At 39.3% G+C, this 18,538-nt stretch overlaps 1 pseudogene; it reads right to left on the bottom strand.

Annotated features, from left to right (window-relative positions):
- Positions 1 to 1,956: 1,956 nt before the first annotated feature.
- Positions 1,957 to 16,904, bottom strand: LOC121256824 (annotated as a pseudogene).
- Between the last annotated feature and the right edge of the window lie 1,634 nt (positions 16,905 to 18,538).

The raw sequence follows: 18,538 nt of genomic DNA, 5'->3' as shown, positions 1-18,538 counted from the left end.
AGAAAAGATCGAGAGGTAAAGAAGTCAAGAGAGTCTTGCTTAGGAGAGGTAGTGGCGTATCTAGCTTGGTTGTCGATGGTGCAACTGGCTGAGGGAGGTGTAGTTTAGACGTGGGTTACGACTGCTGGACTGAACATGCAGCAACCTTTAGTACATGAGACATTTGCTATGCTTTTATGGACGGGTGGCTCTAGGTTTGGATAAGTCCTTGGCGGCAATTGCTAGGTCTCATGGTGGAGAGAGGGAGGTTGGGTGTGTGCTGGTCATGGTGGCTGGTTGATGAGCATCATAGTCGTGCTTGTAGCTAAAACACTAGATGGAGAGAATGGAAGGGAAGAAGATATCGAGAGCAACAAAAGTCAAGAGAGGTTTGCTTGGGAGAGGCAATGGTGGTTTTGGCTTTGTTGTCGGTGGTGTGACTGGCTGAGGGAGGTGGAGCTTGGACGTGGGCTGTGGATGCTAGACTAGATGTGGAGGAAGCCCGCAATGCAGGTGACATCAGCTACGCTTTTATGGAGGGGTGGCTCTTGGTTTGGATAGGTCTTTGGAGGCAATTGCTAGGTCTCATGGTGGAGAGAGAGAGAGGGGTAGGGTGTGTGCTGCTCATGGTGGCTGGTGGTTGAACTTCCTGGTGGTGCTTGTGGTTGAAACCCTAGATGGAGATCGGGAAGGAAGAAGAGATCGGGAGGGAGAGAATGAGAGAGCGAGAGAGAGAGAGAGAGTGACGTGTGGTCAAAAATTGAAAAGGAGAGATAAGGTTGAGTGCAATTAAATCCTAGCCCAACACATGTCCTAACCTTAATCCAAGGGTGGAAATAAAATATGAAGAAATAAGAAAGAAGCAAATAGAGAAAATGGACAAGGAAGGTAAATAGACTAGATGAAAAATCCAACCTTGTTTCCTTGATCCCAAAAATACTATTTTTCATTATAAAATAAAATGACGAATTTTAATAAATATTTTTAAGAGAAACAAAATCTTATAAATAAAGTGAATTATCAAAAATCTATATTATTTTTGGAGCTTCCAAAAATTAAAGATGCTTACTTTAAAAAATTTGGACTTGGTTCAATAAAACTTAAACTACCCCATTTAAAATAAATATTTGAGATTTAAAACATCTAGGTGAGGCTCGTGACCAACTCATTTACTCCATAACATTCCTATGCTTCTTATTAGGCCCATAATCCAAAATTAACAAGATATTCTTTCAATCTAAATTTTTTTTCGAGGTGTCACAACAGATATTCTCCTCGCCAATTCAGCCGTAAAAGTTCTCCTAGGCAAACTCCTCCTACAAGTGTCGAGAATGTTATCTTCTCATCTTGGTCATCCGCAGTCATACATGCTTTGTTGTATCTTCTGAGATACAATTTCAAACTTTCTTCTTCTTGCTACTTCACAATTAGAAGGTAAGCGGCCAACCAGCTCCTTCATCTGATAGCCATGAATTGAGCCAAAAATTGTCTTCCCAGTTCTTTAAAGTTGCCAGTCGAGCCTGGCTACAAATTTCGAGACCACCCTCTAGCTATTCCTTTGAGGGTCAAGGGGAAGGTCTGACATTCAATTTCTCCTGAAAACCCAAGGAGTGTCAAGGGTGCCTTAAACATTTCCAGATGTTCTACGAGATCTTTAGATCCGTTATACAATTCTATCTACGGGACCTTGAATTTTTGTGGGAGTGAGACTACCATGATTGTTGGGCTATATGGTAGATATGTGGTACTAAGTAGGTTATCAATCGATGAAGATACCTTCTAGTCATTTCCTCGTATTTTTCCATCAGGTCACTTAGGCACAGATACCACTTTCCAACTGAAATCTCAAGTGCATCGAATTAGTCTTCTGAGTAGCAGAATTCTATTTGTAGTTGGGGTATAAAACACAACTTTAATACCAATGACATGTCAATGGTATGTATACGACGTGTTCTCTACGCTGGCTGATAAATAGAACTACTCTCCCAGATAATCATTATTAAGTGGATAAAGTGAAGCCGCCAGACGTGGGTTTGCATGTGCATGTAAGGGTTTGGCCATGAAAAGTTCATTCATGGTCTCAGAGAGGTCAATCTCCTCCTGGTTTGGCTGCAAACTCCATGAAAATCCTTGAAGAAGCCTTGCCAAAAGCATCACAGTCATGGCAGAGCCGAGCGCGATGCCCATGCAACCTCGCCTTCCCCAGCTGAACGGAATGAAGCGCAGCTCAAGCTTTGCAAGTTCCACCTCCTGATCATCGACTATCGACTAGGGGTGTAACCGGTCCGGTCCAGTCCGGTTTTGGACAAAATCTAGGACAGAACCAGTATATACCGGTTTTGTATTTTCTAAAACCGATTACGCACCGGTTACCCTCCTAAACTGGTACTTCATGTTTTATCGGTTTTCGGTCTGGTCCGATCCAGTTTTTCGGTTTTTTTTTAAAATATTAGTTTCACAATTTGCCATTAAAAATTTGTTTATAAAAAAAAAAAAGAAAAAAAAAACTGATTTAAAAAAATCTGTTTTATACTTTTATTAATATATTAGACTATATAATAGTATTAATATTAGAATATTGGTATAGTTATAAGTTATATATTAGTATTAGTTATAAACTATACATTTAATATTAGTATTAGACTATTAGTTATAAACTTTTAGTAAAAACTTGTAGTATTAATTATAAGTATAACTATAGTCATTAGTCTATATTAGACTATTAGTATTAGTTATAAACTTTTAGTGATTTAGTATTAACATTTTATGTAATAATTTATAAATTATAATAAGAAATTATTTCATATATGAATATATATAATTATATATATTATATATAAAAATTTCACATAAAAATTTATAATTATACATAATATATCAAACTTATATATATTAATATATATATAATATTTTTTATAAAACTTATATATACAATAATACAAATATTATTTTTTATATATTTTGTTTATCAACCGGTTCGGTCCGGTTCGGGCCGGTCCGAAAAATCCTAAAAGCGGAACCGGACAGGAACCGATCGGTTTTCACATTCTAAAAACCGGTCCCGGACCAGACCGATTCAAAACCGGTCCGGTTCGGACCGGTTTTCCGATTTTTCGGTTTGAATTTACACCCTTACCATCGACGATCCATCCTCCTTCTTCTTCAGATGTCATTCTGGTTTGAACCTCAAGGGTTCTTTCCAAACGCGAGGGTTGCGGCCAAGACCATATCGGCTCAAGATGACATGACTTCCTTTCGGGATGAAATAGCCAGCCACAGTCGCATCTTGCATTGAGAAATGGGGGAAGTTAAATGGTGCAATTGGGTGAAGCCGAAAACCTACCCTTGCACAAGCCTTGACATAATTCAGTTGTGGAATATCAGATTCTTCAACCCATCTCTTCTTTCCAACTACCCTGTCAATTTCTTCTACAGCTTTTTGGAGGAGCTCCGGTTGGTTGAGCATTTCAGCTAGTGTCCACTCTATGCAGTTGGAAGGATTATCCACTGTTGCAAGCATCAGTTCCTGCATGCACATGATTGAAAACAATTCAAGTAAATGATTAATAGATATTAATTATTGAAAACTTCATTTATTTAGATTTAAATATTTTCTACAAAACTAAGTTTAGTATGGATATTTAGAATAGGAGAGAAAAACACTATCTAGGGTTCGTGAAAGACGTGAAGTATTTTGCAATGTTATATATTAAAATGCATGGTATTAGGTATTCTTATTAATATTTAAGTTTTATCCTGTCGTGATTTGAGCTTTGATCTCTTCCACTGAAAAGGCTGCTTTCCCATTCGAATCCTTTGCCAAAATGAAAGCGTCAAGCAAGTCCTCGGCCTCCGTCTTCTACCCGTCTCTCCATTGCCATAGTCTCTCATCGACGACCGGATCTTCATAACTAGTAACGATCTTCATAGCCTCACTTAAAATCTTCCCATGACCATCTAAATCTAGTGCTGTTAAGCATGGCAAGTAATTCAATAAAGCAAATGCATTAAGATGAACGAGTATGGTGAAAAGTGATTCAATGTGTTGTTCTTCCTCAACTCCAGGTCCTCCATCATTCTTGAAAAAGCAGTAGTTCTATCCAATACAACAGCTAGAGGGGGGTGAATAGGTGCAGTTCAATTTTTCTGGTCTAATCAAATATAATGACAAGTAAGCAATTAAATAATGAAACAAATCACACAATAATCAACACAGAGATTTGGTCACAAAGTGGAAACTCATTTGTAGAACGTTTTCAAATTCTAAAACCACTCCGAGTGAATGACACCACCTAAAATTCGCTATAAAAAAAGTTTGTTACAACCAATATAGAGACACTCACAAAACCTTTATAGTTCTTAAACTTGGCTTGCAACATCACGAGTGACCCACTCGATCTCTACACGCATGTAATGTCAGAACTCCGACCTTTCTATAGCTTCACACGAGAACCTCTCTATCTCTGCATGAACAACAGATCCGGAAACCTTCCAGCCAATACACACGTCCACTTCAATGGACTTAAATAAGATTTGATATTGAATGTGGTGTGGTGGAGATGTGTTAGAGAGATTCACAATGTAGGGAAAACATTCTCTCTATGGCTTTTAATGCAATTGGGGTTTTTGCTATGTTTCTCCACACACAAGAACATAAATAAGCTACTCTATATATAGTCCCAATAGATCACGGCGCTCAAAACCCTGAATTCTAAGTTGTCTTAAACATTGGCTCGAGCGAGGTGTCGAGCACAAGTCGAGCGCACTTTGTCTTTCAGAAACAGCTTGAGCGACACGTCGAGCGAACCTCTTTGGAAGAGTTCTGCTTGAGCGCCACGTCGAGCGCACATCTAGTGAACCTCTCTAGATGGGTTCTGCTCGAGGGCTGAGTCGAGCACACATTGAGCAAACCTCTCTGGAAGGTTCCACTCGAGCGCCAATTGAGAGCCAGTTGAGCCGTGTTGAGCACACTTCAATCCCTTTCATGTTGCATCGCTTCAACACTTGCTACAACACAATATTACACAGGTTTTCACAAGAAAATGCTAATCAACTAATTTTTCCCTCAACAATCTCTCTGTTTGGCATTTCTGTGACAAAACCCCTTGTAACACCCCGTATTTTACTGTATTTTTTTTTATTGAAAGATTATTTGTTACTAAATTAAAATTTATTCTCTTGTTTTAAAATTGCTGGATTTTTAGTTGTGTTATTTTTTATGATTTTTAGTTTACGAAAATTATTTTTTGAAGTGCTTTCTCTAAATTAATTATTTTTATGCGTTTAAATTTCTTCTCAAATTATATTAACTTGTTGTGGGGTTTAATTATTTATTTTCACTTTAATCACTGCGTTTGAATTATTTTATTTTACTTGCTGTGTTAAAATTGTTTTCGTTGGATCGTTTTTGTGACCCAAGATATGAGGATGGACCTCATTTCTTTCCCTACATTTTCTCTTTTCTCTTTTCTTTTTCTTCTTTTTTTTTTCTTTTCCTTTTTCTCCTCTCCTCTCCTCTCCCGCGCGCCGCACACCTTCCCTTTCTCTTCCCGTGTGTCGCCCCTCTCCCCCAACCTGCCGCCGTGAGCCGGCGGTGGTCGTCACCTCCCAGTCCATTCGCCTCCCCTGCCACCGGCGACCTCACCCCACCAACCTCACCTCCATTCACGCCGCCGTTAACCACCAGCAGCCATTCAAAGCCGCGGCGTCACCTTCGCTCCAGCGCCGCCGTCGCGCCACCTCCGGCCACCATCTTCTCACTACTTCATCCTCGACCTCTTGGCAACCCATTGGACCCAACCCCACCTCCGATCTGTCACCGGTGAAGCCCCACCATCAACCGCCTCTTGCGCCGCCACCCACGGCCAACCACCACCACCACTAGCCTCACCGACATCCCTAAGCCCTACCCTATCAATCTCGGGTATTCGTTTACACCCGTTCAAAAGTGGGTTTTTGAGACCCACGGCCACAGTGCTTTTGACACTGTTTTGTTGCTGCGTTGCCGCTTCTAGTACCTCTGTGATCTTTCAAAAATTATATTATAGCATTGTAAGTATTTTTCCCAAAGAACTTTTGAGATTTAAATGTATTTCTGCGCTAATTCATTTTTACTGTGAATTTATTTGTGGTGCCGGACTGAGTTCGAGGAGTAAGGGGATCGGTTAGATTGGATGATGGAGTTGTTTGTGTGAGATTGGTTTATGCTATGAAATATGTTAGCTGTTTCGGGTTTAAATATTGGTGTTTTGAGTTTGACGTTGGTCATGATGAATATTGATGATTTTTAGGAAGTGATGATATATTTTTGGATTATTGGTTAGATGTATTGGAAATGTTTAGAAGGGTTTGTTGGGGCCTTTTAACATCTAGAAGTGTTGAGATATTTTTTTTCCTGTTGTGGAGTGTGAACGGAGAGAGAGTAGTATGTAGTGTCGTCCTGATTAAATTGTTAGTAATTGTTTGGAACTGCGAACTGTAGGAATAAGTGTGAGTTACTGGAATTTGAGTTGGCATTGGTTTTGATGCTTGTATTGGACAATATTGAGATTGGTATAGAATATTTTGGGTCGAAGTGTGGGCTGTCCGGATTATTATTTGGCTGATTGAGTTTGATTAAACTTACTGAATTATGGTCTAGAAATTGGGTATTAAGTTGTCTAAGACCAATTTTGTGTTGTTGGACTTTAATTTTTAGTTTATATTATTTTTATGAATAGATGACGAGACGGATAGAGACCGTATTCAAGTCATAGATAATGCGCTGCAGGAGTCAGGTAAGCGGGGTTCCTATGCTAGACCTTACACGAATTATTTGAGACTGAGGTTGATTTTATGAAAACTTTACATATTTTTGTGGTGAAACGAGAACTTGGGAAAAACAAAACCAACCTCGGTCGTTTATTTGCATACTCATGAAATCTGTACGAAAAAGAGAAAAATATGTTCTGACATGCATTGTGTAGACATAAGCTAAATTCTGTCATGTGATTTCTGAAATCTGAAAAATGAGCGATATTGAGTATATGAAAAGTTGTGCATTTATTTGAAAAGATGTGCTGGCTTTTGTGTTCAGTGTGTGTAAATTATCTGATTCTGTTTTGATACTTTGTATTATTTTGATATAACATCTGAAAACCTTTGGCATGGTGAACTGGTTTTCGTATCTGACTTTGTCTCTGCTTTGCTCTGCTCTGCTCTGTTATGCTCTGCTCTGTTTGGGTTGGTACCAACTTCTCTGTCTCTGAGTGCACCCACTTTGAAAACAAAGTGGTTTTATTGTGGTCTTTCCTGTGTGCACACTCGGGGCTCCGAGAAGAATAAAGGAAAGATTTCACCTCTGTCTCTGCCTGGTTTGGCCACCGGGGTTAGCACAACCCTACCACGGGGGTGAAACATGGTCTCTGCTCTGTTTGATGCTCTGTTTTGATCTGATGATGATACTCAGTTTATGTTATGCCAAAGCACTATGAGTTTTACTTGTCTTAAAACCATCGCTCTGTTACTTTTGGAAATATGTTCTGTTCTGCATGATAACTCTGGAAAATATTTTGTTCTGCATGCTCTACTTTGTAAATGCTCATGTTTACAAGCTAGCATATGATTTCTGCTTACTGAGTTGTTGATAACTCACCCCCTATCTTCATAATATTTTTCAGATGATGTGGAGAGTCCAACTGAGGACCTGGATTAGATTGGTGAGCATGATTAAGCTGAGAGAGGATGTTAGAAGAATGAATTCTGATGTCTTATGTCTTTTAGATTTAATTTTATCTTGGGCTTGGGTTTAGTAAGACTTTTGAAGTTATTAGTTTGGTTTGTTATGACTACCGGGAGATTTTGGACTCCTTAGCTTATTTTGCTGCAGTAATAACTTTGTAGAGTTTCAATGTGGTTATTTAGAGTACTTGAGATTGAGTTTTGCTAATAAAGTTTTGGAGTTTTATTTTAGTTGTGTTGGAAAACATGTTCTTAAGTGATAGGTAGTAATTCTCCAGGCCAACTGGGTTTGGGGCGTTACATACCCGTAACCTATATATAAGACCTAATCCTGACACACCCCAAACAGGATTCCCAAGATTCAGGCATAGTCTTGAATACGTTGAGATATTTCTGCAAACACTCAGCAAACGGTTAAACGTTCCAACAAAAATATGCAAGAAATAATCTCATAAGCATAAACAATGTCTGTAGCACATTTTTCATAAAAGACTCTTCATTGAGAAATTAATCAAACTTTGAGTTCAAAAAGACAGACAATAGCAGCATAAGCACAAAAGCTGCCCCTACAGCTTTCTTGCTACTCCCCCTACATCTATACTACTCCGCTTAAATTTATACTACTCCCCATTTTTGTCACAATAAGCCAAGGGTCTCAAGTATCACCATCACTCTTACTGCCACCATCATCATGTTCATTGAGTCACAAGCTGTTGCAGGCTCTCAACTTTAGCATCAAGGCTATCAAATCGGGCTTTAAGGCGAGCAAGGTACTCAATGACCTGCTGAAGGCTGGGCTTGGTCAAACCTGGTGCTGATGTGGATGGTGCCGAGCTATGAGGCTATGAGCTGGATGACCGAGAGCTCAATGGCTGAGAGGAAGCTGCAGGAGGATGCTCAACACTCAGAGGGTGAGGGATAATGTGAGCACGACTCAGTTGCATGGTCCTATGACCAATAGGAGCCTTAAGAGGAATTCTAGGCTCATGAGCAAGAAATGCAACTGACTGGGAGATGGCTAACCGAGTGATAAGGTAGGCAAAAGGAAAGCCAGTTCATACTTTGGGGGAATTGAAGGCCTCAAGCAAGACCCGACAAAGATGACTCCCCAGATCCATGGAGACATCATTGATTAATGCATACAGAAGAGTGGCGCGGTCAAGACCCACATCACTCTGATGACCAGTAGGATATAGATTTGTAAGGACAATCCTATTTAGAATGAGATATTCAGGTGGAAATCTTAGAGTTAGAAGTGGTGACTTACCATCCCAACTAGTAGGCATACCATACAGATATTGAGCAATGACTGGCGGACTGGGAGGAGATGTCCGTGTATAGGGATACACTGGATTTGACACATGCGGGGCATTGAGCACGTCTGCTAACTTGCCTGGAGTCACCCGTAAGACGATATTCCAGAGACTAACATCGAAAGAGCCATCATCAGAGATGGTATAAATATTGGAGTAAAACTCCCAAACCAACTCCACAGAAGGAGTGGGATGACCAGTGGTCAAGGCCAGCCACTGGCGAGACTCAAAAATATGTGGAATAAAAGTCTCAGTAAGCTCACCAAGGGTGACTTCGCGCTCGACAATAGGAGAACGGTTAGAGAAGTTCTGAGTATAAAGTTCTCTTACACGAGGATTGTGGAAATGTGCTTGAGTAGGGGCAGGAGGATTTTGGCGTGGACGAATATGTCGAGACATGGCTTTGGCTATGGACAGAATTAGTCACCATTAGACAAGGCTAAAGGTATTTAAGACCTGATGTATGCATGTCCAAAATGTAAAATGCCCAATGCATGATCCAATGCACATGCCTAATGTAAACCAATGTACATGATCCATTGCACATTTCAAAATGCACAATGCACATGCCGAAGAACACAATTTAACAGCCCATTTCAATACCCAACAAACACAATGCCAAGTTGGGTTTTAAACCCAATGGAAGTCGCAAGCCTCAATGTCAAACACTATCCTAATACTAGGATAGAGATGTAATGAACATGGGAACAATGATATGCCAATGCATGATGAAAATGAGAATTCAAACATCATTAAGGCATTTCCCCGAGCACGTGGAGTGCATCCAAGCAAAAACCATAACCAACACTACATGGGAGTTCCAAGAACTTCCTAAATACAAGAGTGAGAGAATCATTCTCTACACCCAAATCACAAACCAACAAACACCCCAAATCAGTTTCTCCATTTTGAAAACCAAATCAAAATGCCCAAACGCAACAACCCGAAATGGGAAAATAAACAAACTCTAATGCCGAAATTAGAAAAAATAAACACAAATGAGAGAAGCTTACCGTGATTAGGAAGGGATTTCTTGAGAGAAATCAAGTGAAAAACACACCGAGAACAGAAAAGGGAAGTCGCACGAAGAGGGGAGAGGAAATGGCACAGAGAAAAGAAATGGGCTGGGGAAAAAGAAAATGAGGCAGGGGCTTTATAAAACGTCTTTGCTCGAGTGGCATTTAAGTTTCGTTCGAGCGACATCCCTAGAATTTTCAAACTGCTTCATACTTTTTCATTAAGTGACTCAAGAATTAATGAAGTCAATTTTGAAGCCTTAAAATCACATCAAATGTAAAAGAGCATCATATTACCACAATTTACGCAAGTAGTAAAAACAGAGTATCATAGGTAAGATGGACATGCGTGTTTTGTGAATCTTAACTCAATCAAGAAGTTTCAACCAAAAGATGTGAGTGGAGTTGGGCTGAGACATGAAACCATAAATGCTTGGGGAGCATTTCCATGATACAGAAAGTAAAACCTAATGCTGCTAGGACCTAAATACTTCTGTTTGAATTTATGTATCAGTATTGGCCTATCGAGTAATATGACCCCTTTCTCTTTTTCTTCTTCTTCCTCCATTATATATATATATATTTTATTTTTTTAATTTATTTATAGATAGAGAATTTTCACAGGAGGAATTTTGATATATAATCATGAGGTCATCTAGCCTGTGGTCAATTCTGTATACACGTAGAACTCCCTTACACCTTTGATTGCCTCCCCAAGAACTCACAGGTGGTAAAACAACAATTGATTGAGTTGGATGTGTAGTGTGCGATGAAGGTCACAAATTACTAATAGTACACATGTTTTAAACATTTGTAACTTATAAAAGTACATGATACAATTTTCAAAAGTCATATGTACCTAAAATTTTTTGAATTGACATCACTAACACTCTTTGTCACATTCATGTGCAAAACATTATGCATATTTTTTAGGAACACACACAACAATATACAAAGACAAAATTATGCATGTAATGAACACACACAATATGCTTTTAACAAAAAAATGAAGAAAAACTATAAAAGACCTAAACATGTGTAAAATGCATGACCATCAGTCTAAACCATAAATACCATGTCTAGTCTGCTCCTCCCCCTTTCTCATCCACATTTGTCTCACTTTTGGATGATTCACCTTATTAGCCTTTTGGCTAGTAGTCAATTGGTCTAACTTCACATTGATCATCTCATTTTGTTTGGTCAAGACCATGACTTGGCTCCACAAGTTTTGATGCCCTTTTCTTGAGTAGAGCTTTTCCATTCTCTTAGGATAGCCCCTAAGCTCAAAACAGTTTGGTCGAATGTGACCAATCTTACCACAATTGTGACAGATGTGATTTGCCTTGTGAGTTTTTTGTCTCATGGAGGGTGAGACGTACCTAGGAGCATTCAAGAACTTCTTACTCTTTTTAAAAGGATAAGCAGTCCCACTTTTAGAGAATGCAGGAGCATGAACAGATTGATTTTTAACTTGAAGCAATCTGGTCTAACATGACCAACCTTCCCACAGTGATAACATATAGGGCTCGTGTTGCGAGCTCCTGGGCTGTTGGGAGGTGGGACAGACTTTTGCACATATAGGGTTTTCTTACACTTTTTAAGAGGTTGTGCTTTGCCATTCTCATTCGATGCAGGAACAAACATAAATTTTCCTACATTTTTACAGGAGGTTTTTGAAGTTAAAGCCACATCAGATTTCCCTTCAACATATCCTATACCTCTCTTATTACCAAAGGACTTTCCTGAATTTAGGATTTTGTCAAGCTTTTGTTTCCCAGTAGAAACGTTTTTCAATTTATCGTTTAACAAAATCAACTCACTTTCCTGCATTTTTACTTTATCCTTGAGTGACACATTCCTCTTTTGCAACTGATCGGTTAGACAAATGGCTTCATTTAATTTGCCTTGGAGATCCTCCTTTTCTCTTTTGCAAATATCTATATTCTCAATATGTGCTTTATTGAGTTTCCTCAATTTTACACATTCCTTATACAACTTCTCATAGATTTCCTGCAACTCATCTTCATCCCCGGATTCACTCCCGGATATACTCTCATTTTCAGACGTTGATTCACTTCTGTGACTTTGGCCACAAACAGAAGAAGTGAATGCCATGTCGTTGAGATTTCTCTTTGGAGATGGACTATCTGAAGAGTCACTTATCTCAGAACAATTATCACTCAATGAAGCACTCTTTGTTTTCCCTTTGGCCTTTATGTAATTTGCACACTCAAGGCAAATGTGCCCAAAATCATGACATTCATGACACTGTATATCAGATTGTACCTTGTCTTTGGTAGCTCTAGTGTATTTCTTAGAGCTCATTTCCTTGTTTCCTGAACTGGAATTTCTATTGACTCTCTCAAACTTTTTCTTCTTATGTCCCCAGTTCTTTCTATTTCTAGATACAAATATCTTCCTGAATTTTTTTGCATAAAAAGCTACTTCTTTGTCACTCATAGCCAACTCATCGAACAACTCATCGGATGACTCATCAATAGTGTTGAGGGCTTTGGACTTATTTTTCTTATCTACAGGAAGAGTATGTTCATAGGTTTGTAGAGAGCCCACCAGCTCTTCAATCCTCATATTGTCTAAATCTTTGCTCTCTTCAATGGCAGTGACTTTGGGACCGAATCTCTCAGGAAGAGATCTGAGAACTTTTCTCACAGTTCTATTTTCTGGAATTTTGTCCCCTAGATTAAAACGAGAGTTGACAATGTCATTCAGTTTTGCATAAAAGACATCAAATGTTTCATCATCCCTCATTCTGAGTTCTTCAAAGTTGGTAGTCAACATTTGAAGCTTAGAGTTCTTCACAGCCTTGGTACCTTCATGGATAATTTCAAGAAAATCCCATGCCTCTTTGCAAATTTCACACATGGAGATTCGCTTGAACTACTCCTGGGACACATCCATGAAATTGCATTTAGGCCTTTGTTATTCCAACCACACTCATTTATTTCATCCCTAGAGTAATTTTCCACATTTTTGGAAATTTCAATTTCTTCAACGACAATAACAGGTTGTTTCCATCCTCTTACCATGAAAACCCACACTCGTTCATCTATGGATTTCAGAAAAGCTCTCATTCAAACTTTCCAATAGGCATAATTGCTACCATCAAAATATGGTGGCGATGTGAGTGATTAAGACTTATCCATTTTAACAACTACAGCAGGATCACACTCAGGAACTAAATCCTAGCGGAGTAAACCCGCTCTGATACCAATTGAAAAAGCAGTGGTTCTATCCAACACAACACCTAGAGGGGGTGAATAGGTGTAGTTCAATTTTTCTGGTCTAATCAAATATAATGACAAGTAAGCAATTAAATGATGAAACAACTCACACAATAATCAACACAGAGATTTGGTCACAAAGTACAAACTCATTTGAAAAATGTCTTCAAATTCTAAAACCACTGCGGGTGGAAGACACCACCTAAAATCTACTATAGAAAAAGTTTGTTACAACCAATATAGAGACACTCACAAAACTTTTGTAGTTCCTAAACTTGGCTTGCAACATCACGAGTGACCCACTCGATCTCTACATGCATGTAATGCCAGAACTCCGACCTTTCTATAGCTTCCCACGAGAACCTCTCGATCTCTGCATCAACAACAACTCTAAAAACCTTCAGGCCAATGAACACGTCCACTTCAATGGACTTAAATAATATTTGATGTTGAATGTGGTGTGGTGGAAATGTGTTTGTCCAAGAGAAATTCACAAAGTGGGGAAAACTTTCTCTCTAAGTCTCTTGAAGCAACTGGGGTTTTTGCTCTATTTCTCCACACACAAGAACATAAATATGCTGTTCTATATATAGCCCAACAGATCACGGCGCTCAAAACCCTGAATTCTAAGTTGTCTTGAATATTGGCTCGAGCGAGGTGTCGAGCGCAAGTCGAGCGCACATTGTCTTTCAGAAACAGCTCGAGTGACACATTGAGCACACATCGAGCGAACCTCTCTAGAAGAATTCTACTCGAGCGCCATGTCGAGCGCACATCGAGCAAACCTCTCTGGAAGGGTTCCGCTCGAGCGCTAAATCGAGCGCACATCGAGCGAACCTCTCTAGAAGGTTCTGCTTGAGCGCCAGTAGAGCCGTGTTGAGCACACTTCAATCATTTTCATGTTGCACCGCTTCAACACTTGTTACAACACAATATTACACAGGTTTTCACAAGAAAATGCCAATCAACTAATTTTTCCCTCAACACTTCTTTCCTTTGCCAAAGTACCTTCTGTTGAATATCATCTTCCTAATGACATATCCACAGTAATGATGTGCAACAAGTCTCACGTCCACAACTGAACCACTAATGGACTGATCATCAGGAACGTCGTCAATCGCAGCATTCTTACATTGATTATAAATGAAACGAACAAGATTATCAGCTTCTTCAATCCTCTTATCGAGTAGCCACCGAGTTGTTTTTGAGTTAATTATCTCGGAAGCCACCAACTTTTTCATCTTCTTCCATTGATCTCCCCACGGCACCAAAGCTGTTGACTTAAAGCCGCGACTAGCATATTTATTCGACATGAAAAGAGGTCTTGATGCAAACACGATATCGTGCTTTTTCAAGAACTCCCGGGCAAGTTCCAGTGAAGTTACCAGAATAACATGAAAACCTCGTAGACATATACAAGCGATTTCCGTATTGAGTGATTCCAAAAGGCCATGTATCCACCGAAATGCGGGCTTGTTCCTCCACAGTTATGGGAGGTTTCCAACTATTGGCCACAGAGTTGGCCCCGGTGGGAGTGCTAGAGTTTGCTTAAAGTTTTTTCCATGGGGTTTCCACTTGAGTAATATGAGAGGAAAATGAAAAATGAGCATGATAAGAAAGGCAGAGATCAAGGCAGTACAAGAAAACTGCTTATTTGCAGCCAGTTAATTTCAACGAAATGACTATTATAGTTAAAATGAATTTGTTTTGATCACAAATAGTCTTTTAGTCACAAATAAATAACCACAAATATTTATTTTTCTTGTAGTGAGGTTAAGCTTATCGGCAACATGATTTTTTCTGAGGAGCCATAACCATGGTTGACGTCGCCCATGGTAATTAAGAATAGGAAGGAATAAAACATGGTTTCTTTTCTACGTATATTGTTTGCGAATGTATATGCTTGATAAGGTATACGTTAATGCATGCAGGGCTTAAGAGAACCGATTTATTGGAATGACAACTTCTTTAGGAAAGTGAAAGAGCACTAAGCAGAACTCTTTCTCGAGCTGAGAATTCTTTTCGAAAATCAATGGAGACCAAAAGACACGAATCTATAGATCATTACTATAGTGAGAGAAATCTCACCACGTGTTTTAGCTGAAAACGTTAGGCTGCAGGGAGACAAATTATTAACGCATGTAAAACTTCGAAGCTGTGTGGTCCAGAGAAGTCTACGTGTTTAATTACACGCTAGATGGTATGGAGCAATCTTTCTATTTTTTGGCGTTTTTTAATATTCTGAAATAAATTCAGTGTCATTGGATTTTTTCAGATTACTATATACATTATAAGAAAACTATTTATTTATAGTCAGTTATTTCTTACAAAAATGATTATTTTTTACTATTTAAATGAGCCTATTTTTGTTATAAATAATCATTTTTATCGCAAATAATCTGTCACAAATGATCACAAATTAATAATCTCATGATCAATATATTATTTATGTTAATCTCTTCAATAAAATGTTGATTTAGTTATATTTTGAGAAGTTGTGAAAGAGAAATTAGATAAAAGCTGGGAAGTTGCTATCTCATTATAATAACTCAAAATTGTGAAAAATATTATTTATCTCACTTTTAATTATAGTTCTTTTATTCTTGCTTAACATAATACAAAATAATTAATAAGTAAGTAAAATATAATAAGTAATTTTAGATAGTTTAATATCGAATTATTTCTTGATTCGATATGCAAATATATGATAGAACCAACTCTATCAGCTATGATATGCAAATAAAAGGTACAATTAAAATTATGCAATTATATATATCTGATTGAATCAACTTTCATTGGTCCGTCAATAAAATAATGAAAGAAAAATTCTATTTTAAATTTGTTTAACAAATCAAATCTTGTCATGTGATTTGCACTTGCACTGACCCATCTTAAAAAGATGAAAATTACATAAACCGTTCAGAGCATTCCGTTCATAGAATGGGAATCCTAGTACAGGCACGTGAAAGTCGGACCCTCAACACCAATCACGACGACAATTAATGTCTTTTTCAGGATGTAATGTCTTTGGTTTGTTTGGTTTTAAATTTTCTCTCTCTTTTTCTTTCTTTTTTTTTTTTTTTTCAGGATGTAATGTCATTGGTTTGTAGGTGCTGTGGGCCAGATTTTAGGCTTGTGAGAGAGGATTTCAAGCCCAGCCCGTGTAGTAGTAGCCCAGCCCCTCCTCCACTTGAAACCGCGACGTTTTGAGGCTGTAAACATTTTTGCCTTCCTTCACCTAACGACGCTATTTTGGAACTTAAGGCTAAAAACTCTTATCCTTTTTTTTTTTTTTTTTCCTTCTCTTCCCCCAGCATTGCATGGCTTCTCTTTTTCCCTATTTCTTTTTGGTTTTTTTTTTTTTCTTTTCTTCTTCTTTTCCTCTTCCTCCTCCCTCCTGCAGACCCGTGAGCTCTCCCTGCGACTTGCAGCACTGCTCCTTGTAACCACCACCTCGGCTCCATGTGTCCGACGGTCAGAGCCCTCTCCTTTGGAAGCCTGCAACTCGTGAGGACATGGCAACTGCTCACCGCTGCTACCCACCCATAGTCGCACGCCATGCCTGCGTTGCTCGCAGAGCCCACGCCGTCCTCTACCCCCAATCGTAGTCGCTGCTGCTGTCGAGAACCACCCATTTTAGCCCATGTTCTGCACAGTTACATCACTACCACTGCTTGCAGCCACTACTCCACCGTCCTCCACCCCTCTAGACGCCAAAACAGTAAGCCTTTATGGCTCTTGCCTTGTGTTTCTTTTTATTGGATGTTCAGTTTTTAATCTAACCAACCATGTCAGTCCACGCAACGATGCACGCACTTGTTCAATTGCGGGACCCCTTAAACCATCACGCACGATCATCCAGAAGAATTACCTTCCGGGCTGTATGTAACTCTCCAGCGCGACCCTTGGAATTCTAAGGTGAAATTTATCGCTAACTTTGTTGTAGTCTGGTTGTATTTGAGAAGGGCCTTGGGCCCGGGGAATTGTTGGGAATATTTGATGTGGTTGTTATTAGAATTTGGGTTGAGAGCCAGATGGAGGATGGGAAATGCATGTAGTTGGAGTTTGTGAAACTGTGGAATTGGACTTGTTTGTTGTTGTGTGGTTGACTGTTTGTGCTATGTCATGTCATCTAATAAACTGTCTGTCATGATTTTGCATATTCATTGTTCTTAATATTTGTCATGAATTATACATTTGTGCTATGCTATATGGCGTAATCTAAAACTGGTTTTTGGTGTCAATGGAAAAATAATATATTTTTGTGTGGGTGCGTGCATGTCACGACCCCAAGTCGAGATTAAGTATTATCTCAGTGGAGCTCCTCTGGTCACTTGAGAGTATGCAAAATCGAGTGACGTTTCCTAGGCTATCGTCGGGCTACAATAGGCTCTGCCAAGATGGTAACGCTTTTGGTACGACTCCGAAGCCCCTCTACTGGAGGGCTAGAGGATGCCTAGTCACATTACGTGCCTGGCGCGGAGCTGGGCATCGCTCGTAACAAAGTCACATGCACGGTCATTACCCGTGGTGTGACGATAGGAGTCAAGGTGTGCAGGTGATCCCGAGCGGAGGCCATGGTGTACACTATAATAAATGGTTGTGTATTGGGTACAAAAGGGTTTTTTGCGTGAGTGGTTATAAGAAATGAATGTTTTGTGGTTATTACTTCCATGGCTATTATGCATTGTTTATGGTATAATTTCATACTTGAACCTCTTGGATGTCTCTTTGCTGATTGATTTTCTAAGATTGCAAAATCTCATTGTGGTATTTCCACCTACAGTTTCGTTTCCTGGGATCGTAAACTTTGACGTAGAGGAGGAGTATGAGCGTGAGGGACTAGCCCCACCTAATGAGTGACGGCATGAGACTTTTTAGCATTATTTATTGTTGGACCTTTGTATTCATTTCCTTTATTTCAATTGGATGACTATACTAACCTCTTGGAGGACTTTGTTTCAGGTTGTATTGTTGTTAAACTTTCTGGTACATAGTTTTTGACTGCCTTATGTCGTACACATTTTGCATATTTGCACACACTTGCACAAGGTGTTGGGGTGTATGATCCGTGTGGTAATCATCCTGGTGTCACAACTTCCACCAAATCACACGTGGGATTTGAGGGCGCCAAAGACTCTCTTCGTCACACCACAAATAATGACCGTGCATGTGACTTCATAAGAAGCGATGCTCAGATCCGTACCTAGTGCATTCATGGCTAGGCATCCTCGAGCCTCATCTAGCAGAGTGGCAATGAAGTCAGCCC

This window comes from Juglans microcarpa x Juglans regia, chromosome 1D (assembly GCF_004785595.1).
Source record: "Juglans microcarpa x Juglans regia isolate MS1-56 chromosome 1D, Jm3101_v1.0, whole genome shotgun sequence".
NCBI lineage: Eukaryota > Viridiplantae > Streptophyta > Magnoliopsida > Fagales > Juglandaceae > Juglans > Juglans microcarpa x Juglans regia.
Note: the sequence above shows the minus strand (reverse complement) of the source record. Positions and strands in the feature narration are given on the sequence as shown.